The following is a 27,217-nucleotide window of genomic DNA, read 5'->3' on the forward strand; positions in this document are numbered from 1 at the left end:
CTTTACTGTCTGAGCCACCAGGGAATTAATATTAAGAGGGTAACAATTTAAGAACAAGGTCCAAACTTTTGGTATTGGCAGCGCTGTTTGTGTCAGATTTGTCCTCTTGAAGAAAAAATTATAAACTCTGGCCAAAATATTTTTTAAATGACTTGAAATTACTGGAGAATGACCAAAAAATAGGAAGAAACTTGAGGGAATTCAATTCTTGAAGGAATAGAATATACTGAATGAGATCCATGTTTGTATGGTTTCTCCTCAGAGAATACTTCCCAGATCTTGCAAAGCATGAGGATAGAAGACAGCAGAAAGCTGTAGCCTGAGGAGTCAGGGGGCAGAATTTAGGGCTGTCAGAGAACTAGAACTTGAGGAAGAAAAACCAGGAAGGAGGGAGCTACAGAAGGTGGAAGCACCAAATCTATTCATAAAATTTCCTCAAATCCTTGGCTGACTTCTAAGCTATATGAGTGTAGAGACTCCAAAGAAATTAGGGAAAATAACTTCCTGAAGCCTGAAAGAGTTGAGCAGCAACTTCCATAGCTCTTCACTTCAGGGGAAGCAATACCTGGAGTTTGAGTGTCATCATGTTAGGGGAGCTTGGTAAATACCACAGGCATTCCATTGAAATTCCAGAAGGACAGTGACCAGACCAAGGAATTCTCCCTAATAAGGCCAAAATTAAAAGAAATGATTTACACTAAAGCATAAAACCAAGGTTCCACAAGCTCAAGGTGATACACCAATAATTTACTGTCTACTGTAACAAAACTCGACCCTCTTCAGAGGAAGATAACAGAATCCAGAATCTCCACAATGTTTTTTACCTATAATGCTCAGTATACAATAAAAAGTTATTAGACATATGAACAAACAGGAACATGTGACTCAGTAGAGAAAAAATAAGGCAATAGAAACACTCCCTTAGATAACTCAGTGTTGGAATTAACAGACGAGATAACTGGGTTAAAGAACACACAGGAAAACGTAAAAAATAATGTGTTTAGAAATGGAGAACCTCAGTAGAGATACAAAAACTGTAAAAAGACAAAAACAAAACCCCCAACTCTGTGAATGTTTATTGAATTGTTTGCTTTAACTGGATGAAGTGTATGTTATATAAATTATATCTGAATAAAATTGTTACATATATTTAAAATTGTCAGTGGAAATCCTTGAACTAAAAAATATACTAACTGAAATAAAACACTCATCGAATAAGATTAAAAGCAGTTTGGGAAAATGGTACAGTATGATCCTCTAAAAATTCACTCCTCCATAAAACAACAAAAATATTGGAAAGCAATTGACATGATTAACATATGCAGAACTATGGAAATTAACCAGAAGCTTGGAGCAACCTGGGGAGTGTGTATTCAAGAAAAATGGTTGAGCCTCAGTTATACCAGCAAGTTTTGTGGCTTTAAACTTGCTCTTGTCTTATCTCTCACTTTCCAGTCCTTCAGTAGCCTTGAAGGATAATAATCCAATTCCCTCTTGGGAAGCCCTCTTGGCAGTCACTGGTGGGAATAAAATGGAGCTGGAGCTTTTTCAAAGACTTGTTCCCAAGAAGTGTCATTATTTGGCCTGTCCCTAAAAGACCGCAATTACAAGGCTGGTTTGAAGTTAGCTTATATAAGCAGCCTCATCCTTAGGGAAGGTGGTGGGTGGTGTTTGTTGAAAAAAATTACAGGCACATGTTTCAACTTCATGGCTACCTGAGGCAATAAATAACAGCTGAGGGTAGCAAAGACTAGCCAAAAAGCATAAAAGAAAAATCTCAGGAATGAGATGACCATGGGGTCTTGAAAAGTCCTGTCATATTCTTGGCAGTCTACAAGGTCACATACATGTGTAGGGCTGTGCACATGCTCAGGAAGACTAGAGAAAGACCTAAGCTCTCGCTTATGGCTGGCCTTGAGGATTTGTGCAAATAGGAAGTAAAGGCTTAGGTGGAGTAGTAAACTGCCTGACTAGTGTGGAAGGTACACCCCAACACACATGCAGAACCCCTTGGCAATGATTTATTGGTTCTGGTTGTTTAAGGAAATCTCTCTCTGTCCAATTGTTTGCTAACTAACAAGCTAACCAAGTAAAAAGCTATTGACCATACACAATAAAGAATAGAGGCTTTGTGTGTATGAGTTGCTCAGTCATGTCTGACTCTTTGTGACCCCATGGCTCCTCTGTCCATGGAATTCTCCAGGCAAGAATACTGTAGTGGGTAGCCATTCCCTTCTCCAGGGGATCTTCCTGACCCAGGAATTGAACCCAGGTCTCCTGCATTGCAGGCAGATTCTTTTCCATCTGACCCATCAGGGAAGATTTAAAGAATTAATTCAGAGAAGTCACTGAAAACAAAAACAAACAAACAAAATTCTACACAACTACAAGTAACAGTAACACAAACACTGGGGGGAGGTGTGATTTCCAAGCACCACATAATACTATTTTAAATGCCTAGTTTAAATGAAAAATTATTATTCTTTTTATGTGAATACAAAAAAGTTGTCACAGGAAAAAGGGAATTAATAAAAACTGTCCCTGAAGAAGCTCAGATGTTAAACCTCCTAGACTAAGATTTAAAATTGACTATTTTAAATATATTCAAGGCACTGAAGAAACCATGTCTAAAGAAATAAAGGAAATTATGAAAATGATGTATCATCATTTAGAGAATATCAACAAAGAGACAATTATAAAAAAATACCCAAATGGAAATTCTGGAGTTGAAAAATATAATTAGAATGGAAAATTCACTACATGTCTTCATTAGCAAATTTGAGTAGGCAGAAGACATAGTCAGTGAACTTAAAGATAGCTTCAAATTATAAAAGCAAAAACTGACAATTAGAAGATAAAAAAAGAAATGGGAGAATTAAACAACACTATAAATCAAGTTGATCTGGTGTGCATCTATAGAATATTCTACTCAGTACCAACTAAATGTGCATCCTTCTCAAGTGCATATGGATTATTCCCCAGAGAAGACTATATGTTAGGCAATAAGACAAGACTTAATAAGTTTGAAAGAACTGAACTCATACAGTGCAAGTTCTCCAGGAACAATGAAATAAAATTAGAAATAGTTAGGGAGTTTGGGACTGACATGTACACATGGCTATATTTAAAAAGCATAACCAACAAGATCCTACTGTATAGTACAGGGAACTCTGCTCAATGTTAGGTGGCAGCCTGGATGGGGGAGAGGGCAAGTTTGAGGGAGAATAAAGAAAAAAAATCTTAAATGCAGCCAGAGAAAAAGGACACAGGGGAACAATTATAAGAATGTCAGCTGACTTCTCATCAAAAAAAAATAAAAGTCCGGAAGACAATGAAATGATATTTTTGAAGTGCTGGAAGAAAAAGATTGTCAAAGTAGAATTTTATATTGAGTGAAATATATTTTTTTAAATAAAATGAAATAAAGATATTTTCAGAGAAGCAAAAGCTGAAAGAATTCATTGTCTCAAACTACACTGCAAGAACTACTAAAGGAAGTTCTTCAGGAGGAAAGAAAGTGTTATTAGACAGAAAACTGGATCCACAGGGAGGAATAAAGAGTACTGGAAAGGGAATATATATGTTTAAAAAGACAATAACTATTTTTATTTTAAAAATTCTTTAAAATTCAGTTGTCTGTTTAAAGCAAATGGTGGAAAGGTACTGTGGGGCTTATGAAATGTTGTTCTTATGAAATATAGCACAGAAGATAGAATGAGGTGCAAATGGAATTATACCATTGTATACTATCTTATGTATGATGTTGTATAATATTAATTCAGCATAGATTATGGTAAGTTATGGATGAATATTGTAATCCCTAGAGGAACCACAAATAATAACATAAAGAAGTATAGGTAAAAAGCCAGAAGACTCCAAAGAAGATATATGAATGGCCCATAAGCACATGGAAAGATCTCAATATCCTTAACTGTCAGGAAAATGCAAATCAAAACTCTATTGAGACACCACTTCACACTCGCTAGAATGGCTATAATAATAATTTAAAAAGCCAATAGTAATAAGTATTGGTGAGGAAGTGAGAAATTGAAACCCTTATACATCTCCAGTAATGTAAAATGTGTCACCTTGGAAAACAATCTGGCAATTTTTCAAAAGTTTAAACACAAGATTACCATATGGCCTAATACTTAAACTCCTAAGTATATGCCCAAGAGAAATGAAAATGTATATACATACAAAAATTTATGCACAAATGCTCATAGCAGTATTATTCATTATAGCCAAAATGTGGAAACAACTTATGTCCATCAGCTGCAGAATGGATAAGTAAAATTTGGCTTATACATACAATGGAATATTATTTCACCATAAAAAAGAATGAAGTATTCATCCATGCTACAACATGGATGAATCTTGAAACCATCATGCTAAGTGGAAGAAGTTAGCCACAAAGACCACAAATTATATGATTCATTTATATAAAATGTCCAACACAGGCAATTTTAGAGACAGAAAGTGGTTTATTTGTAGACTAGGGCTAGAAGTGGGCTGGCAGCAGAGGGAAGGGAGCTAAATGATACATGGGTATTTTTAGTGGGAGTAAAATTGTGCTAATGGTTGCACAACCCTATGAATATTCTAAAAATCACTGAATTGTATACAGTTGACCTGTGAACAGCACAAGGGTTAGGGACACTGATTCCTACACAGTCAAAAATCCATGTGGAAATTTACATTTGGCCCTCGGTATCCTTGGTTCCACATCCGTGGATTCAACCAGTGAGGAGGGATCGTGAAAAAAGTCTGCGTATAAGAGGACCTGCACAGTTCAAACCCATGTTGTTCAAGGGTTAACTTACTTAAATAGCTACAGTTTTATGGCATGTGGATTAGATATCAATAAAACTCTAAAAAATACCAATGGAGAAGATGAAAATGGAATACTAAAAATACTTGATTAAGCCAAAAGGAGGCAGAAAAGAAAGAACAATGAAACAGAGAACACATGGAATAAACAGAAAACAACTAACAGTGTGGCTGACTAAACCCAGCCATATCTATAATTATACTAAGTGCAAATGGACTGAAAGTGAAAGTGCTAGCTGTTCAGTCATGTCTGACTCTGTGTGACCCTAAGGACGGTAAACCATCAGGCTCCTCTGTCCAGGGAATTCTTCAGGCAAGAAGACTGGAGTGGGTTGCCATTCTCCACAGGATCTCCCCAACCCAGGGATCGAACCTGGGTCTCCTTCATTGTAGTCGGATTCTTTACTGGGTGAGCCACCAGGGAAGCCTGTAAACGGGCTAAATATCCCAATTAAGAGAAGGAAATTGACAGACTAGATTTAAAAAAACAGGCCCCTTTAATTCTTCTTGAACTTTGTTCTGGGATGCAACCAAGTTACTTTTAAGCAGTTTGAGCCTTTTAGGTCTCGGTTTTATGTTTTTTTAGGTGGGTCTGCAGTCGTGCTCAGTCCAAGACTCATTTTCCCCTGCTCCTGAGGCGTTCTATACAATGCTTGAGTGCTCTGCCCCATGTCTGGTGAATTTAGGGTTTTTCTGGTCCTGTGTGAGTGCCAAGTGCAGCTCCCTCTAATCCTTTTGGATGCTTCTTTCTCCAGTCTCAGAAAGTTTCCTCACACACATACACCAGTGTATCTGTTGGATACTGGAGTGGGATCCTCTGCAAACCTTCAGGGTTCTCTCTCGGAGCAGTTCGGCACTCTTTTGTGTTCTGCCCTATATAAACTCTAGCTGCCTTGTCTCCAGACTCTCAGTTCCATCCTCTCAACTCAGGACATCTTCAGATTCTGCCAAAGTTCCCTTTACTTATTCCATGACCTAGAAACTCTTTCAAGGGAGTAAGTTTGGGAAATCATGGGACTTGCCTCATTTGTTTCCCATTCTCAAGGATCACTATTCTTTTTTGTCTGATATACTGTATCTTGAAAACTTTTCATGTATTTTCTCTGTTTGAGGTGAGGGGATAAATCTGATTCCTGGTACTCTATCTTGGCTGGCGGTATAAGAAAGCCGGTGGTGCGGCCATTTTAATATTAGAAAAAGTAAACTTTAAGACAAGAAATACTATCAGAGATAAAGATGTCATCTCTTAATGATGAGGATCCAGTTTTCAAGAAAGATGGTGCTGAAATCTCCAGTGATTGTGAATTTGACTAGTTCTCCTGATAAGTCTGTCAATTTTTGCTTTATGTATTTTGAACTTCTATTATTAGGTGCTGTTATGGACTAAATGTTTGTGTCTCCCCCAGATTTGTATGTTGAAGTCTTAATTCCCAAAGTATTGGTATTTGGAGGTAGGGCATTTTGGTAGTTAGCTTTAGATGAGGTCATGAGTAGGGCCCCCATGATGGGATTAGTGTTTTTATAAGAAACCGGGACTCTCCCTCTCTAGCAGGTGGGGACACAGCGAGAAGGCTGGCTATTCACAAACCAGGAAGAGGAGTCTCATCATGAACTGCTAGCACTTTGATACTTGACTTCCCAGCCTCCAGAACTGTGAGAAATAAATTTCTATTGTTTAAGCCATTCAGTCTGTGGCATTTTGCTATGGCAGCCCAAGCTGGCTGATACAGGTGCACATACATTGCTATGTCCTCTCAGTAACTGATAAAACAAGTGCACTAAAAATAGTAAGTATATAGGAAATTTGAACATTATCAACCAATTTGACCTAATGGACATTTATATAACACTGATGCAAGAACTCAGGAATACTTTAAAATATACAAGGAACATTTACCAAGGTAGACCATACACTGGGCATTAAGACAAATCTTAATGAATTTCAAAAGACTGAAACCATACAGAGTATGCTCAGTGATCATCATGGAATTAAATGAGAAACAAACAAAAATAAATTTTAAAAACTGGAAAATTCCCAAATATTTGGGTATTAAAGAACACCTTTTAAATCCATAGGTCAATAAGGAATTACAAGGGATATTCAAAACTATTTTGAATTGAATGGTAATGAACTTATACCAAAATCTGGAGGATGCAGCTAAAGCAACACTTAGAAGGACATTTATAGCTTTAAGTACTAATATTAGAAAAGAACAGTGTTAAGATCAATTATCAATGCTTCCACCTTAAAATTTTAAAAAAGAAGAGAAAATTAAACTCAAAATGAGGATAAAGGAAATAATCGACATAAGAGTAGAAACAAAGGAAAGAGAAACAGATAAATGCAGAAAATCAACAAATCCAAAAATCAATAAAAATAACAAATTATTGATATATGCAGTAACAGATTGGCTTAAAAGCATGTTAAGTGAAAGAAGCCAGTCAAAAGAGTAGGATTCCATTTATCTGAGGTTCTAGATAGTGGCCCACTGATCAAATGCAGCCCAATGCCTGTTTTTGTATACTCTTGAGTTAAGAATGGTTTTTACATTTTTTTAGAGGATTGTAAAGGAGAAGGAGGAGGAGAAGTAGTAGTGACAGAAATAGTATGTGTCCTGCAAAGACTGAAATGTTTACTGTCTGTCTCTTTACAGAAAAGTTGTCTAATGGTTTGATTGAGACAAACAAAGCAATGGTAATACAAATGAGAGTGGTATTTACCTTTTGGAAAAGATGGGAGGATGACTGGGACAGGCCACAAATAAACGTTCTTGTGTAATGGAAATGTTTATTGTTTTGATTGTGATGATTACTTGGATGTCAAAACTCATTAAAATCTGAGCATTTTATTGTACATAAATTTTACCTTAATTGGAGAACCAGGAGGTCTTTTCCGCTCCCCATGAGCTGCATTCATTGATTAAGTTAAAAAAGCATCTTTAAAAAATATGTTTAAATTTCCCCCCTCATATCTTTCCTTCTAAATGGGATTGATATTTTGAATAAAGAACTTTGTTCTAGAGGTCTTCTTTGAAATATTTAGCTTGACTGAGAGCTCATCAGATAAAAAACAGGTTTTATAGAGCTTCAGAAATTATTGTTTCCTTGGGATTATGCTTCCCAACTAACAATTTAGCATGATTGAAAATATAAATTTATGTTGTGAGAACTGCAACAGATGCTCTCTTTCCAATGTTTATCTGTCTTTGTTTATCTGTCTATATGTGATTGGGGTTGAGCAGTGTATTCTCTCCGCTTACATGAAAAAACATGTGGCAAATTATTTTGCAACATCTTCCATCCATTGGTATGAATTTAACTGATAGAAAGTTGATTTGGTCTTTAAACTGATGTTAAATTCTGTTCCAGTATGATTCTTAATTTTGAGAGTCCAAGTTTTGAATTTTTCTTCTTTCAAATTTGTGATTTTTTTAATGCAAAATGTTGACCTGCCTTGGCTTATCTATATGCATATCAGGAGCCCTAGTTCCCTTTTCCCTCTGTTTAAATGATGAAATGGGATTGTTAGAAAAAACTTTGTTATATAGAATTTGGTTTTTCATAAAGCAAGATATGGGAGTAAAAACCTAGAGTCAGTAGAGGAGCTAACAATAGTATTATAGTTTTTATTTTAGAAATATTTCATGTATAAGTAGGTTTCTGTGACTCTTTTACATAGTCAGCTGGCAATGAACAACAGGGAAGAAATATTGTTTTAAAAGTTGACTTAAAGATACCACTTCTGAAGAAAAAGGAGGAACAGTAGAAAATGGAGGTAGAGTTCTTAGACCTCTGCCTCACACCACATATAAAAATAAATTCCAGATGGGTAAAAATATAAATAGTCTATTTCTAGCAATAGTTGTCTGGAGAAACCGCCCAGTATAGAGTGCTTAAAATGCTGGATGAACTACAAAAAGCATCTTTCTTTTTAAAGACATGGCAATGTCAGAAAAGGAAGGGAAATTGTCAGAAAGAAGAAGAAAGCTCCACTCCAGAAATATTCCAGCTGGAGTTGGTGTTTGCCTGGTGACATCTGCCAATCCCTGGTGGCTTAGCAAAGTGCAGAGGATAGGGGTTGAGTGTAAGAGGGCAGGGAGTTTGGATTGAAAATACATAAAGCTGGGATTCCCTGAGGCTGACCTAGAAAAGTGACTGAAGTGAAAAAATGCCACCAACAGAAAAAGGCAAGGTGGATTCCCATCTCCAATCTGGGGCTGTGCTCACTTGGAAATGATGTCTCATACATGTGCATCAAAAAAACCTCAAGCCCCAAATTTAAAATGATTCTGGGTTTGTAGTGCCCTGACTGCCTGGCAGAAGCAAACATGTGAAATTTTCTGCAAAGGAACACATTTTCACCTGGGCCTCAATTGCCACAGATAAATTTTCAAAGTATATGAGTTTACACACATTTGAAGAATTCTCAAACACAGGAGGTAGTAAGACACTATGTGTGTGAATCAGCAGAAACAATACCCAAAAGAATCTGACCTGTACATATGATAGGTACTTAGAATGATCAGTTACAGAATACAAGAGACACGTTGGAGTGGGTAGCCTTTCCCTTCTACAGGGGATCTTCGCAACCCAGGGATCAAACCCAGGTCTCCCGAATTGCAGGCAGATTCTTTACCAGCTGAGCCACAAGGGAAGCCCAGAGACACATTAACTATATTTAAAGAAATACAAAAGACACCAAAAGTTTAACAAAGTAGCAATGGACCATCAAGAGGAATTAGGCAGAATTAAAAACAAACCTTGCTCCTTGGAAGAAAAGCTATGACAAACCTAGACAGAGTATTGAAAAGCAGAGATATTGCTTTGCTAACAAAGCTCTATCTAGTCAAAGCTATGGTTTTTCCAGTAGTCATGTATGGGTGTGAGAGTTGGACCATAAAGAAGGCTGAACACCAAAGAATTGATCCTTTTGAGCTGTTGTGTTGGAGAAGACTCTTGAGAGCCTTTTGGACAGCAAGGAGATCAAACCAGTCAATCCTAAAGGAAGTTAATTCTGAATATCCATCAGAAGGACTGATGCTGAAGCTGAAGTTAGAATACTTTGGCCACCTGATGTGAAGAGCCAACTCATTAGAAAAGACCCTGATGCTGGGAAAGATTGAAGGCAGGAGGAGAAGGGGATGACAGAGGATGAGCTGGTTGGATAGCATCATCGACTCAATGGACATGAGTTTGAGCAAACTCCAGGAGGTGGTGAAGGACAGGGAAGCATGGCATGCTGCAGTCCAGGGGGTTGCAAAGAGTTGGACACAACTGAGTGACTGAACAACAACAACAAAAACAAACCAAATAGAACTTCTGGAAATTAAAAATAAAATGGGAAAAAATAAAGAGCTTAAAGGGGAGATTACACACAGGTGGAAGAAGATACAGCTAGGAAGTTGCCCAGAATGCACTAAGAAGAGACAAAGGCAGCAAATATGTGATGGATTAAGAGATAAGAAGGAGCAAATGAGAAGACTACTATAAACCTAATAGGAGTTCTAGAAGGAAGGGGAGTTGTAATATTCAGAGATTATCATTGAGAATTTTCAAAACAGATGAGAGGTGTCAATTTTCAGTATAAGATTCAAAAAGACAAACAATTCTCAAACAAGATAAATAAAAAGAAATATATATCTATGTAAGATGAAGAAAGAGCAAGAACAGATCATTATGAGGGGACAAGAATTTGATTGAAATCTGTCTTTTCAGCATCCACAATGGAACTCAAAAGATGGGAGGATTATATCTGCAAAGTGCTGAGAGAAAGTAATTGTTGTTGAATCACAGGCTCAGTAAAATTTCTTTCAAAAGAGAGGGCAAAATAAAGGACAAACAAAAACAGAGGAATTTACCTTCAATGGACTAAAGAAGATGCTAAAGATAAAGCACCTTTAGATGAAATACTCATCTTCAGCAGTCGAGGGAAATGTAAATTAAAGCCACAATGATACTACTACAGATGCACTAGAAGCATACAATTTAAAAAGATTGACCACATCAAGCATTGATGAGAAATTGGAGCAACTGAAATGCTCGTTCACTGCTCATGAAAAATGTAAAGTGGTACAACCACCTTGGAGAACAATTTGGCAGTTTCTTTAAAAGTTAAACACAATCCATACAATCCAGCCATCTCACTCCTTGGTATTTATAGAAGAGAAAAGCAAATATATGTCCATACAAAGATTTGTACTAGTGTTTATAGCAGCTTTGTTTGCAATAGCAAAACAAAGAAACAAACAAACAAAAAACCTTAAAACAATCCAAAATTCACAAACAGGTAAATGGATACATAAATTGTGGATACGCATACAATGTAATACCATCTAGCAGTGAAACAGAATGAGCTGTTGATGCACACAGAATGGATGTTCACAATATGATAGGTGCTGAAAGAAACCAGTCCAAAGTACAGTGCCATTCCTTTTATAGAAAACTCTAGATTATGTAAGCTAATCTTTAGTGACAGAAAAATAGATTAGCGCCTGTCTGGGGATGGGGCAAGGGCAAGTAGGGGTGGGAGGTAGCGATCACCAAGGGTCATGAGGAAACATTTGTGGGGGATGGGTAGTTCACTGTCTTGATTGTGGTGATGGTGATGTCAGAACTTGCCAACGGCACACTTTAAATATACACAGTTCATTGCATGTCAGTTATACCTCAATAAAGCTGTAAAAAATGGTAAGAGGATGGGAGGGAGAAAGGAAGGAAGGAAGAAAGAAAAGGAAGAAAGGAGGGAAGAAGGGAAAAGAAAAACTGAATTCAGTGGTGTGCTGGAGCCTGCAAAATTCGACCATCTCTTCCCACATCCACATTCAGTGATGTTACATTGGTAGCTTGAAATAGAACATGGTGGGAGTACATTCACTACAAATCAGGGATCCTCTTAACCCCAGTTACTGCTAACCACTGCACGTACACTGGCAGAAGAAAACCAATCCTAGAAGTGCCTTAATGCAAAGAGGAAAAAATGTGGGCAAAAAACATGAAAAACATGTGAATAAGTTTAAAAATAAAATTTAAAAATTTGTTAATAATATCTGCTTCATGGGGTTACAGACAATGAGGTAGATCTAACATACAAAACAATAACAGCACATATGGTCTGAAATAGGGTGACTGGAGTTGAAAGATCCCAAGACTCATGAATTGATTGGGAGGAGGACACAGATATTAACTGTAGACTTTTAAGGTTAAATACAAATGTTAAAATGTTTAGAGCAACTACTAAAAGCATATAAGTGAAGTGTATACATTCAAAAGAGGAAAAAAATTCAATGAGGGAAAACTCTTAATTAAATTCAAAAGAAGGCAAGAAGTGGTGTGCTGGAGACATCTTGTGCTGATTCCTGAGAGCTAATTGGTAAATTTTCAGGTATTATGTGAATCAGCTGTTAACCATATCTATGATTAGAAATTAAGATGGCAACTTACAATTAAATATACAAAGTTTGCTAAAAAGAGGTAATAAATACTCAAAATACATCACCTCATAACTATTTTACTATTATCTGTGCTCTTGAAGTTATTCATGACTCTTCTGTCTGGTGAAAATACTGTGTGCTAGTGCTCATTTTTCCAAACTCTATAATTAGTGATGTCATGTTGGTAGTTTGAAATGAGCCATGATAGGAGTGATTACACTCAGAAATCTGGAAACAGTACAAATCAGGGCTTGGTTTATTGTTTTGTTGATAATCTAGACTCAAGAAAGTGATGAAGAAAAATGTTAACACAGGTTAAACTTTAAAGTATGTTGTGTCTGCAATCTTTATATTGGGAATAGCACAAAATGTTCAGAGGATATTCTTTTAATATTTGAGACTATTATCTAGCTCAGCAAAGAAGATGTTCTTATTAATGTAAACAAAAATATAAACCAACATCAATGGCAGACGCACACTTAGAGAGCTGGTGATTAAACTTTTTCTAGTTCACCACTGTTAGAAGGGGTGGATGTGTGTGTGTGTGTGTGTGTGTGTGTGCAGGTAGCAAGACAAAGTGAAAGCACAAGATAAGAGTAGAAATTATTTCAACTATTTCTATAGTCACATGAAAGTAAAGGATTAGTCAGCCTATATTAAGAAACAAACGAGCAAAACCCAATTAAACCCAGCTACACGTTGTTCCCAAGAGACACACCTAAAAAATTGTTGTTGTTAAGTCGCCCAGTCGTGTCCGATTCTTCGCAACTCCAGGGACTGCAGCACACCAGGCCTCTCTGTCCCTCACCATCTCCTGAAGTTTGCACAAGCTCATGTCCATTGCATCGGTGATGCCATCCAGCCACCTCATCCTCTGACTCCCTCTTCTCTTTCTGCCCTCAATTTTCCCAGTCATTGAACTTTTCCAATGAGTCAGCTGTTCTCATCAGATGACCAAAACACTGGAGCTTCAGCTTCAGCTTCAGTATCAGTTCTTCCAATGAGTATTCAGGGTGATTTCCCCAAGATTGACTGGTTTGATCTCCTTGCTGTCCCAGGGACTCTCATGAGTCTTCTCCAGCACCATAGTTCGAAGGCATCAATTCTTCGGCTCTCTGCCTTCTTTATGGTCCAGCTCTCATAACTGTACGTGACCACTGGGAAGACCATAACCTTGACTACATGGACCTTTGTCAGCAGAGTAATGTCTTTGCTTTTCAACACACTGTCTAGGTTTGTCATAGCTTTCCTGCCAAGAAGCAAACGTCTGATTTCATGGCTGCAGTCACCATCTGCAGTGATTTTAGAGCCCAAGAGGAGGAAATCTGTCACTACTTCCACCTTTACCCCCTCTATTTGTCATTAAGTAATGGGGCTGGATGCCATGATCTCGTTGTTTTTTTTTAATATTTAGTTTTAAGCCGGCTCTTTCACTCTCCTCCTTCACCCTCATCAAGATGTTCTTTAGTTCCTCTTTGCTTTCTGCCATTAGAGTGGTATCATCTGCATATCTGAGGTTGTTGATGTTTCTGCCACCTATCTTGATTCCAGCTTGTAACTCATCTAGCCCAGCATTTCTCATGATGTGCTCAGCATGTAGATTAAATAAACAGGGTGATAGCAGAAAGTCCTGTCATACTTCTTTCTCACTCTTGAACCAATCAGTTGTTCCACACAGGGTTCTAACTCTTGCTTCTTGACCCACATACAGGTATCTCAGGAGACAGGTAAGATGGACTGGTATTCCCATCTCTTTAACAGCTTTCTACAGTTTATTATGATCCACACAGTCAAAGGTTTTGGCATAATTGATGAAACAGAGGTAGATGTTTTTTGGAATTTCCTAACTTTCTCTATGATTTAGCTGCTGCTGCTAAGTCGCTTCAGTCGTGTCCGACTCTGTGCGACCCCACAGACGGCAGCCCACCAGGCCCCGCCATCCCTGGGATTCCCCAGGCAAGAATACTGGAGTGGGTTGCCATTTCCTTCTCCAGTGCATGAACAGGAAAAGTGAAAGTGAAGTCGCTCAGTCATGTCTGACTCTTAGTGACCCCATGGACTACAGCCTACCAGGCTCCTCCGTCCATGGGATTTTCCAGGCAAGAGTACTGGAGTGGGGTGCCATTGCCTTCTCCTATGATTTAGCAAATGTACGCTATTTGATCTCTGGTACTTCTTCCTTTTCTAAATCCAGTTTGGACGTCTGGAAGTTCTTGGTTCGCATAATACTGAAGTCTAGCATGCAAGATTTTAAGCATGACCTTATTAGCATGGGAGATGAGGACAATTGTCTGATGGTTAGCACATTCTTTGGTACTATCCTTCTTGGGAATTGGAAAGAGGATTAACCTTTTCCAGCCCTGTGGCCACTGCTGGGTCTTCCAGATTTGCTGACATATCGAATGCAACACCTTGATGGCAACATCCTTTAGGGTTTTGAATAGTTCTATTGGAATTTCATTGCATCCACTAGTTTTATTAGTAACAGTGCTTCCTAAGGCCCACTTGACTTTACTCTCCAGAATGTCTGGCTCTGGGTGGCTGATCACACCATCATAGTCATCCAGTTCATCTGAATCTTTTTTATACAGTTTTTTCACATATTCTTTCCATCTCTTCTTGATCTCTTCAGTGTCTGCTAGGTCTCTACAATTTATGTCCTTTATTGTGCCCATTTTTGGGCAAAAAATTCCCTTGATATCTCCAATTGTCCTGAAGAGTTCTCTAGTCTTTCCCCTTCTGTTGTTTTCTTCTAGTTTTATACACTGTTCCTTGAAGGAGGCCTTCTTGTCTCTCTGTGCTGTTCTTTGGAAATTTGCATTTAGTTGGATATACCTTTTCCTTTCTCCCTTGCTTTTCACTCTCTTCTTTCTTTAGCAATTTGTATGTCTTCCTCAGATAACCATTTTGCCTTCTTGCTTTTCTTTTTCTTTGGGATGGTTTTGTTCACTGCCTTTTGTACAATATTAAGGACCTCTGTCCATAGTTCTTCAGGCACACTGTTTACAAGTTCTAATCCCTTGAATCTACTTGTTACCTCTACTGCATATTCATAGGGGATTTGACTTAAGTAATACCTGGCTGGCCTAGTGGTTTTCCCCACTTTTTTAGTTTAAGCCTGAATTTTGCTATGAGAAGCTGATGATCTGAGCCACAGTCAGTGTTTTTGCTGGCTGTATACAGCTTCTCCATTTTCACCTACAAAGAATGTAATCAATTTGATTTCAGTATTGGCCATTTGGTGATGTCCATGTGTAAAGTTGTCTCTTGTGTCGTTGAAAAAGGGTATTTGCTATGACCAATGCATTCTCTTGGCAGAATTCAGTTAGCCTTTGCCCTGCTTCATTTTATTCTCCAAGGCCAAACTTGCCTGTTACTCCAGGTACCTCTTGACTTCCTACTTCTGCATTCCAATCCCCAGTGATGAATAGAACATTTTTTTTTTTTTTTGGTGTTAGTTCTAGGAGGTCTTCTAAGCCTTCATAGAACTGATCAACTTCAGCTTCTTCAGCATCGGTGGTAGGGACATATACTTGGATTACTGTGATGTTGAATGACTTGCCTTGGAAACGAACGAAGATCATTCTGTCATTTTTGAGGTTGTACCCAAGTACTGCACTTTGGACTCTTTTGTTGATTATGAGGCCTACTCCTTTTCTTCTATGGGATTCCTGCCCACAGTAGTAGATATAAGGACCTAAAGCATAAGGACAAAGAAAAGTTGGAAGTAATAAGATGGGAAAGCATGTAACAAACAAAGCAAACTGGCATAGCTAGATTAATATCAATCAAAGCAGACTCTAAGGCAAAAAAACATGCCAAGCATAAAAACAGTCAGATAAAGATGATAAAATATTAAACTTACTAGAGTTCACATTTCTCAATGCATATATATTTAGATGCATTTCTAAATATATATACATTATATATATAAAACTTTGAATTATATTAAGCAAAAATCAACAAAACTACCAGAAAGAATCAATGTATCTATTATAATTGTGGAAGTATTTTTTCCAAAATAGACTTTATTTTTTAGAACAGTTTTATATTTACAGAAAAATTGAAAAGATAGTATGGAGATTTTTTTTCTATACCCCCTCACCCAGCCTCCCTTGTTATTAGCATCTTATACTAGTGTGATGCATTTCTTATAATTAACGAACCAATATTGATAAAGTGAAAGTGTTAGTTGCTCAGTCGTGTCCAATTTCTTGTGACCCTATGGACGGTAACCTGCCAGGCTCCTCTCTTCATGGAATTCTCCAGGCAAGAAGACTGCATTGGGTAGCTATTCCCTTCTCCCGGGGAACTTCCTGACCCAGGGATCAAACTCAGTCTCCTGCAATGCAGGCAGATTTTTTACCATCTGAGCAACTAGGGAAGCCCAATATTGATATAATATTATTAAATAAAACAGTTTATTCATATTTCCTTAGTTTTTACCTAATATCCTTTTGCTGTTCCAGAATCCCATCCAAGATACACATTACGTTAGTCATCATGTCTCCTTAGGTAGGTTCTTGACTATGACAGTTTCTCAGACTTTCCCCTGTTTTTGTAGGATATACCTCTATTGGAATTTATCTAATGTTTTCTCATGATTACACACTGGTAATGTTTTTGAGGGGAAGCCAATGGAAGTAAAGTACTACTCCCATCATATCATATCATATCATATCATATCACATCAAAGGTACATAGTATCAACATGACTTATGTAACTGTGGATGTCGACTTTGATCACTGGGCTGAATTAGTGTTAGGTTTCTCCACTGTAAAGTTTTTCTTTCAATTCTCTACTCTTTGGAATGAAGTCATTATGCGCAGCTCAAGCTAAAGGAGTAAGAAATTATACTCCCCTTTTCTGAGGGCAGAGTATCTACATAAATTATTTAGAATTCTGCAAGGGAGATTTCTATCTTCTCCTCCATCTGTTTACTTATTCAATCATTTATATCAGTATGGACTTATGGATATTTATTTTATACTTTGGGCTATAATATATTACTACTTAATTTTTTTATTCATGTGGAAAATTTTCAACACAAACCTATTAAAATTTTAAAGACTGACATTCAGAAAACCAGTAAGGATATAGAAGATTTAATAGGTCAACTAATAGTTTGATCTTATGAACACAATTATAGCATTACACCCAACAACTGAAGAATAAAAACATATGAATTATTTTGAAGCATACATGAGACATTCATAAGACTGATCATGTGCGAAATCATCTACTAAGTCAATATATTTCAGAGAATTAATGCCATTCAAGCCACATTCTTTGATCATAATGCAATTACATAAAAAGCTTTAAAATTCTATAAATTTGAAGATTTAAATGCATACTATCAGAATGATTCCTGGGCCAAAGAAGAGATGAAAACGTAAATCAGGAAATATTTAGGGACTTTTCTTTGGTTCAGTATTTAAGGCTTCATGCTCCCAATGCAGCTGCTTGGGTTCAGTCTCTGGTCAGGGAACTAGATCTGCATCCTGCAAATAAAGATTCCACGTGCCACAACTAGGACCTGGGACAGCCAAATAAAAGTAAATTAAAATAATAATAATTATAATTATAATTTTTTAAAAAGGAGATATTTAGATCAAAATATAAAAGAAATACAACATATCAAAACTTGCGGGATGCTGCTAAAGAGAAATTTGGAGAGACATTCACATATTTTATTCAGAAACTTGTACAAGGAAGAAGAAAATCTAAAAATACATGTGCTAACCATTCAATTTAGAAATTGGAAAAAAGGACAACAGAATAAGCCTAATGGAGAAGAAGGAAGTACCAAGGAAAAGAGCCAAAATTACAAAAGAGAAAACGATACAACTGAAAAAATCAAGAAGGCTGAAATATTGTTCTTTAAAAATGATAATAAAAAGCAAGTTGGAGGACTCCATTACTTCATTTCAAGACCTATTCAAAGGTACTGTAATCAAGTTTGTGTAGTAATGGCACAAAGGTAGGCATATAGACCAATGGAAAAGGATAGAATACAGAAATTTACTGACACATACGTGGTAAACCTTTTTTGTACAAAGATGCAAATACAGATTTGGAGAAGGATAATGACTGTGTGGATCACAATAAACTGTGGAAAATTCTTAAAGAGATGGGAATACCAGACTACCTGACCTATCTCTTGAGAAACCTGTATGCAGGTCAGGAAGCAACGGTTAGAACTTGACATGGAACAACAGATTGGTTCCAAATAGGAAAAGGTGTACGTCAAGGCTGTATATTGTCACCCTGCTTATTTAACTTATATGCAGAGTACATCATGAGAAACGCTGGGCTGGAAGAAGCACAAGCTATGGAATCAAGATTGCCGGGAGAAATATCAATAACCTCAGATATGCGGATGACACCACCCTTATGGCAGAAAGTGAAGAAGAACTAACGAGCCTCTTGATGAAAGTGAAACAGGAGAGTGAAAAAGTTGGCTTAAAGCTCAACATTCAGAAAACTAAGATCATGGCATCTGGTCCCATCACTTCATGGCAGATAGATGGGGAAACAGTGGAAACTGTGGCTGACTTTATTTTTCTGGGCTCCAAAATCACTGCAGATGGTGACTGCAGCCATGAAATTAAAAGACGCTTACTCCTTGGAAGGAAAGTTATGACCAACCTAGATGGCATATTTAAAAGCAGAGACATTACTTTGCCAACAAAAGTCCGTCTAGTCAAGGCTATGGTTTTTCCAGTGGTCATGTATGGATGTCAGAGTTGGACGGTGAAGAAAGCTGAGCGCCAAAGAATTGATGCTTTTGAACTGTGGTGTTGGAGAAGACTCTTGAGAGTACCTTGGACTGCAAGGAGATCCAATCAATCCATCCTAAAAGAGATCAATCCTGGGTGTTCATTGGAAGGTCTGATGTTGAAGCTGAAACTCCAATACTTTGGGCACCTCATGCGAAGGGTTGACTCATTGGAAAAGACCCTAATGCTGGGTAGGATTGGGGGCGGGAGGAGAAGGGGACGACAGAGGATGAGATGGTTGGATGGCATCACCGACTCGATGGACATGGGTTTGGGTAGACTCCGGGAGTTGGTGATGGACAGAGAGGCCTGGCGTGCTGCCATTCATGGGGTCGCAAAGAGTCGGACACGACTGAGCGACTGAACTGAACTGTATATTTTCTGTCCCAATTTTAGTTAGCCGTTTCTCTAAGGGCCCCTGCTTTCTTTGAGAATGGCATTAGAAACCAAAGTACAAGTGATAGCTGTGTTTGCTGCTAATGGGGTGTCATAACATCCAGGCCCTCTCAGCTGACACAGTAATGAAGCATATGTGTGTATCCTAGCCTGTGCACACACATATGTATGTATGTGTGTGTATGTATAAATATTTATAAATATATATTTCTACATCTGTATCTATATTAAGCTAAATATGAGTTCATATAGATGTAAGGACATATATTCAATCTCTATGGTAACCACTAAAAGAACAAGAAAATGTAAAATTGATAAGGTAATGGAGGGAAAAATGGAAAAAAAAAATTAGTCCCAAAGATGGCAAGAAAGGAGAAATAAAGGAACAAAACCTTGATGAAACAAGTAGAAAACAAAGAACAAAATGGCAGATTTGAATGTAAAGAAAAAGAAACAGTAAGAAAATTAGTAAAAAAAATCAGTAGTAAAAAACAGTAAAAAATTAGTACGATATTCACCTCTCCAGATCCACTGTGTACATTTTTTCACCCTGCGCTTTGCCTTGGGCTGACCCGCATGGACTATGTCAGTGAATTCTTCACCTTCTGATGTCTTGTTGGGTTCAGCCAATGCAGATCCCCAGCAAGACATATCCCTTAGAAGTACACTTGGACTGCTGTGTCCTGTGATCAAAAGTCATTGCTTATTTCTAATTGACCTGCTCTATCAGAATTTTCTTATGGATCTCAGAAACCACTCCTTCTCTTCATCCCTTCAGGCCTGGGGATATCAATTATTCTGCTATTCTTAGTTCTGGATTAACATATTATCCCTTGTGGGTCCCCTTGCACTTATACTGCCCAAACCTTAATAAATTGTCCCTTTATAAAACCTTCCTTGAATTACTAATTTCAGTGAGCCATCTGTTTCCCGTTCATACTTGGAAATAATACAGTAATTGTAGAATCAGGAAACAGTCTCTCAAAATGAAACCCTGGAATTCAGTTGCTCAGATATTTAAGGATTACTATTATAACCTTGCTGGGAAAGAGTTAGGAAATCAACAATCCATGGCATGTGGTGGCATCATCATTACTCAGGTTATCAATGGTGGCAGCATGAGATGAAATGCAGATGGAGGACAAGGCAGTAAGAGATCAAGTGGCTCTAACACTTCATTACTATGGCAAGAACAGTGGCTATAAAATAATGGAACCAACTGGATTCTTTTTACCACCCTGAAAAGTATATATAGAGAGAAAGAAAATAAAGCTACAGAAATACAATAAAAGAAACATATGGAAAACCAGAATACCTCCACGGCAGCAGTGAAGGAGTCCCTTGTTTCCAGTAATTGCAGAGGAAATATGGCTAAGAAACAATCCTAGGGTATGATTGTAAAGGTCATAGATTTGCAGTGCCAATTAAATGCCAAGTCTCTTACACCTGGTCAAGGTTACTGGTGGAAAGAGTAAATCTCTGGCAAATGGAAGGGAAAGCATAATGCCCAAAGGGCAGACATGATGTGGCTGAAAATTCTGACCCTTTATACTCCTTCAAATCTCTTCTGCTGGCTGAAAAAAAAAAAGGCTCTTCTTTGTATAAAAGCCTTACAGTAATCGCATGCAGGACAGTTGCTTCATAAGTTGAGGTCAGTTTTCTTTAGGTCCCATCTCGTTATCTCTTATCACTTTCAGGCCCACTCAGAACCCAGATGGAGAGGTATGTGCCTGTTCCAGAAGAAGATGGCATATGTACTTAACAAGCTATAGAAACTTGCCAAGGTGTAGAATCAAGGGTCTAGCAAAAACGTGTGGTAGTGGATTCTAAGGATGTTAGACAAGAGGTTCTCAAGGTGTAGCCCCTGTACCAACAGCATTGGCACCATCTTGAATGTGTTAGAAATATCAATTCTTGGGCTTCACCTCAGATCTATAGTCATAAACCTTGGTTGTGGATCAGAAATCCACATTTTAACAAGCTCTCAGGAGACTCTGATATACCCCCAAAGTTTGAGGACCACTGATAGAACAGATCCATTACATTCCCATTTCCTAGGTCATCAGACATCCTCCTCTATAGCATTACTGCTCAAAGTGGTAGTATTGGATAAGAAATGCTGGTATCATCCAGGAGCTTGTTAGAAAATGCAGAAGTTTGGGCTCTACACAAGACACACAGAATCTGATTCTGCATTTAAAAAGCTCTCCAGGTGATCTGCATGCACATTAAAGTTTGAGAAGCCCTGTTCTATAGTAATGGTTCTCAAACTTTAGCATGTATCAGAATTACCACACTTTGAGAACAATGGTACTGGATAAACCTGCTCACTTCTCCCCAACCACAGCCCTTGGGAAGGCCTGGAGGACACTCCCCTCATGAAGGCAGTAAGAAGTCTTTGAAGAGCTTGCAGTCACTGGACTGTCATCTATAGACTGGAGATGAGGTTTAGGGATAATGCAAGGGAATTGTGTCCCCTGATCTCAGCAGTAATAATGGGATCCCAGAATAGAAAGGTCAAGGTGGCCACGCTTACCTGTCAGAGACCAGGTAAGCCCACAATAAGTCACAGATATACAATGGCAATAGGAGTACTTTGATCTCCAGGTAACTATAGCAAAGATTTTTGGAAATGAAATAGTTGGGCAGCCTGTGAAGGTGCTGCTTGACAAACACAGATGAAAAATTCTAGATTTCTGGATAGAAGCTGAGGGGAGGGTATTCCTGGCTTTTTATCCCACTCCTAGGCCATTGGTAGCTTAGCTGGTAAAGAATTCGCCTGCAATGTAGGAGATCCTGGTTTGATTTGTGGGTTGGGAAGATCCCCTGGAGAAGGGATAGGCTACGCACTCCAGTATTCTTGGGCTTCTCTGGTGGCTCAGACAGTAAAGAATCCGCCTGCAATGTGGGAGACCTGGGTTCGATTTGTGAGTTGGGAAGATCCCCTGGACAAGGGAAAGGCTACCCACTTCAGTATTCTGGCCTGGAGAATTCCATGGACAAAGGAGCCTTGCAGACCCCCATGGGGTCTCAAAGAGTTGGACATGTCTGAGCGACTTTCCTTTTCAGTTTAGACCTAATTAAGATAGTTCACAGACTCAGAGACCCTCAACTGAGGAAGAATCCTGCAATGTGGCTGCAGATAGATACTGTGTGTTGTCCCTGAATGTTGTTGTTTAGTCGTTAAGTCGTGTCCGACTCTTTTGCAACCCCATGGTCTGTAGCCCACCAGGCTCCTCTATCCCTGGGATTTCCCAGGTAAGAATACTGAAGTGGGTTGCCATTTCCTTCTCCAGGGGATCTTCCCGACCCAGGGATTGAATCTGTGTTTCCTGCGTCTCCTGCATTGGCAGGAAGACTGTTTACCACAGAGCCACCTGGGAAGCCCACTTTTGCCAGATGACCTGCTACCATTAACCAAGGTAACTGTGCACTAGGGAAAGGTACACACTAGATCTTCCAGAGGTTAATAGACATTGGCTCTGAATTCACGCTGATCCCCAGAGCCCTGAAGTGCCACCATGATCCACTAGTGAGACTGAGAACTAATGAGAAGCAGGTGATGTATGGAGTCCTAGCCCAAGTCTAATACAGTGTCCTTGGGGTCATGGACACACTGTGTGTTTCCCCCACCCCACCTCCCAGAATAGACAGTGAAAGGAAAGATACTTAATAACAGGTAGAATTCTTATATTAGTCTTTTCACCCATGAAATGAAGGCTCTTATGATGAGACGGGCAAAGTGTAAGCTCTTAAAATGATCCCCCCCATTTACATGCCCACCACACCAAGAAAGGCAGTCAGAAGCAATACTTTCACCCTGGGGAAATTACAGAGATTAGTGCTACCATTAAAACTTGAGATGTGCAAGGGTGGTGGTTCCCAGCACATCCCCATTTTAACTCACTTAAATGGCTAGTGCATGAACCAGGTGGGGCACAGAGATAGAGAATAAATTTCTGCAAACTTAGATAGTGATGCCATTCACGACTAGAGCACTAAAGATGAAATCTTTACTGTGGAAATTCAATACAGCCCATGGCACCTGGCATTCAGCTTCACCATTTTCCATTTCACCTGGAAAATATTTTCTTTCCAGGAAAAGCTGAAGCAATTTGAATGTATACAGCAGGGAAAATAGTATACCATCTTTACCATCTTTACCATGACAATGTCGTGTCTCGTCTTCCCTGCCATAATATTATGTGATGGGAAATTAAGCATTTCTGTCTCTGACTGGACATTCCCATTGATGGTATTATGATCAACAGACCTGTGAGTGGGAAGTGTCTTACACTCCAGAGGCCTTTGTTAGCTAAATGTGTCCCTGAGGCAAGGGACCCACCATACAGGGGAAATATCTAGGGGTTCTGTGGTCTGGAGCATCCTTCTAAAGGAAGAGACAAGTAGCTGTCTCTTGAATTTCACACCACAGAGCAAGAGACACACTGAGGTTGGAGGGAGGCCACAGTGGACGCTTCCATCTTGGAGGGAGCAGAGCTTGGTTCTCGTGGAGTAAATACATATTCCAATTGTCTTCGCTGCCTGAAGTTCTTCTTCCAGGATCATCTGTAGAGTTACAGAATGCCTTATCCTTAACCATGCTACCAAATGCTATACCATCACCTCTGACAAGGGGATATGATTTACAGCATAAGAGGTGTGAAGTCCTCAAAGTCACCCACATTCCTTCTCCATCTCCAAAGTCACCACTGGACAATTTCTCATGCACTAACTCCACATCTCTTTCACCAGGAAGAGCTCTGGCCCTTTTAAGGGCTCACCTAATTAGGTCAGGCTCACCCGGCTTCATGTCGCTTTCATACCTGACTTGGGACCTTAATTGCATCTGCAAAATCCTTTCATAGCAATATCTAGACTAGCGTTGGATTGAATGACTGAGAGAAGGGACGTGTACACCAAGAGCAGGAACTAGGAGAGACCGTCTCTGGATTCTGCCTACCACACCTCTCCTCACTTTAACCTGATTCCTTATTTGAAGAACACCAGTGGCAGTAAAGCTACGGGTGTCAGGGGGGATTATGCAGATTGAGATCACCTCGTGAGGAAATGGCAGTCAGTGGGATTTTGTGCATCTCGTTGATGAGAACACGAATTTTTTACCCAGATGAAGAATGAAAGTGCACACTGAGGAAAGAAGGAAGAGAACTCTGATGGATATTTCCTGTGTCCCTCGTCGTGTTCTCCTCCTTGCTCTCTTCCCGAATAGATGGACCAGGGTTGGCTCCATCAACAGGTTCCCTTTCCCCCAGGCTTTGGCTGGTTTATCTAGTGGGGAGGCCCACCAGGAGACTAGAGGAGAGAAGGTCAGGTGGGGTATTTATTTCTCGGGCTTCCTCCACACAGGCCGCCTCAAGCTGCCCGTGTCCTGCAAGTGAGGGCTTCTGCTCCTTGTAAGACAGTTATTGCTATAGAACCCTCTCCTCCTGGATGTCAGTCCCCTTGCCTGCACGCCCTTCACCCTTTCAAGCTTAGGAGGAGGAGCAGCTCTGCTGTGACAGCCCTGGGTTGCTTCACTATCTCATGGATCTCCCCTACGCCCTACCCACGACTTCATAAATAGTCCCTTTATTCAATCTTCCGAATTATCCTAATTTGAATGTGCCATCTGTTTTCTGTTTGGACTCTGACTGATACAAGAACCTATTAGGAGATAGGCACTGGAGTGTGGCAGATGGAGATACAAATATTACCTTTATTACCACTACAACTGACACTGGACAATATGGCTTAGGTCTGCTAGGCAAGCAGGTTGCTGATACCTCACCCCGAGGTCAGTCCTATGAGGGCTCAGCCCTGTAAACCTTATGGTGGGGGGAGTGGACCAGGAAGGTGCTTTTTCACACAGAGGAGGGAGGATGGGACTCAGCTGAGTATTTAGGCTCCTCTCTGCCAAAGGAGTCACTCTGCTTCCCTGGGGAAGACTGAGAAGGCCAGGCAGGCGCCCAGAGCCTTCTACACAGGGCAGACTTCCTTCACATTGGGAACATGAAGCCTCGGGGAAAGGCAGCACTGCTCCAATACTCTGAACAGCAAATACTCTAACTAAAGACAAAGGTAAGTAAAACAGCCAAAGACTTAACATCCAGAATTTCTATAAAGAACATCTATAAACTAATTAATTAAAACATTAAGAATCCTACTGAAAAGTGGACAAAGGCTGCAAATAAGCAATTCACAGAAAAGGGAATGTTCAGGGCAAATAAACATCTGAAAAGATGTTCAACTTCAGAAATAAGGAAGGACTTGATTTTTTAAAATGTTTTTTCCTGCATCATATTGGCAAAAATCCAGCGCTGATGAAGATGTGGGGAAACAGGCACTCAGAGGCTGTCAGAACGAACGTAAACTGATAAAGTGTTCTGAAGGGTGATTTGGCAGTGAATGAGAACTTTAAATGTGCTCATCCTTTGACCAAGCAAGTCCACTTTCAGAGACATATACTGGAAAAATATTCATATTTGTACCCACATACAAAAAGGCATACACAAAGATGTTGTAATATTGTTGTAATAGTGATCGCTTGGAAGCAACCTTTTTGTCCATCAATAGGGGAAGGATAAAAACTTCGTATTCTGGAATAAAATGTAGTTATTCACACTTGCACCCTTTGAGTCATACACACACTGGTTATATTTACCAAAGTTTAAAGATTGCATGTGGATGAGTGTGTCATTAGCTAACATTCCATTAACTAATACTGCCGAGAACAACATGCGTGTGTAGGGGAGCGGCACAAGAAGAGTTTCTGGACACGATCCAGCCACTCAGTAATAGAATTTAGAAACTAAAGATAAAGGGCCAGTTATAGGAGCCTCTTTTTAAAGATAAGGATGTATAACATGGAACAGCAAATATTAGTACATTCTTGCAAGAATATAATGATTGTTCATGCAAGTACAAATTTTGTAGAGTGATTCAATGCTGTTTCACATAATAATGTTATTATTCAATGTACTGTGTGAGTGAGATGACTCTGTTTAAATGTGCTGAAATTTTAGTTATACAGTCCTAATGGAGATGTACCATGAGTATTCCTCTATGGCATACTTGGATACAACAGAAACCTATGAAAGAAAAACTTTACCAAAGATTTAGTTTCCTTTTTGATACAGTTACAAGCGATCATGAATCCATGTGATACGGACTATTACTGGTAAAACTGAGTAAAGTAGAAAGTTAAATTCCAAAGCCTTGGAAATGCAGACTCAATGGCTCAGACAAATAATAATAATAAAGTGACACTAGATTCTTAAATCCAGGCAGCTGTAACTGAACACATGGCTGGATGTGAAAATACCTCACATGATATATGGAGCCTGATTTGAACATGCCGTATAAAAGTGATAAAAAAGACTGGGAGCTCAAATAAGGGAGTTAAAATAGAAAGGAAGATGCTCTTGTATTAAAGCAAGGTAGGAAAGAGCTTAATGAAGATTGGGTGAAATAAAAATCATCAGCATAAATTCATTACTTTGAAAGATAAAGATTCTCTCATAGACACTGAGATCCCTAAGTTGCTGGGAGTCATTTAGCTTACTGCTACCAGCTATATGAAATTATATAAATTCATAAAATTATGCAAATACATAGCCCAAGTGCCCATGGTTCAAGTCTTTAAATTTTTTTTTACCAAAAGAACCAAGTGTTTTTTGAAATGTGCACAATTCTTGGTTTGGTGATGGGAAAAGCAAGTTAGTTCTGAGACATCTCTTTCTGGGGAAGAGTTAAGATGAAGCAAGACTAGCCTGATTGATTCC

This window comes from Giraffa tippelskirchi, chromosome 5 (assembly GCF_054371585.1).
Source record: "Giraffa tippelskirchi isolate mGirTip1 chromosome 5, T2T-mGirTip1v1.2.pri, whole genome shotgun sequence".
Lineage (NCBI taxonomy): Eukaryota > Metazoa > Chordata > Mammalia > Artiodactyla > Giraffidae > Giraffa > Giraffa tippelskirchi.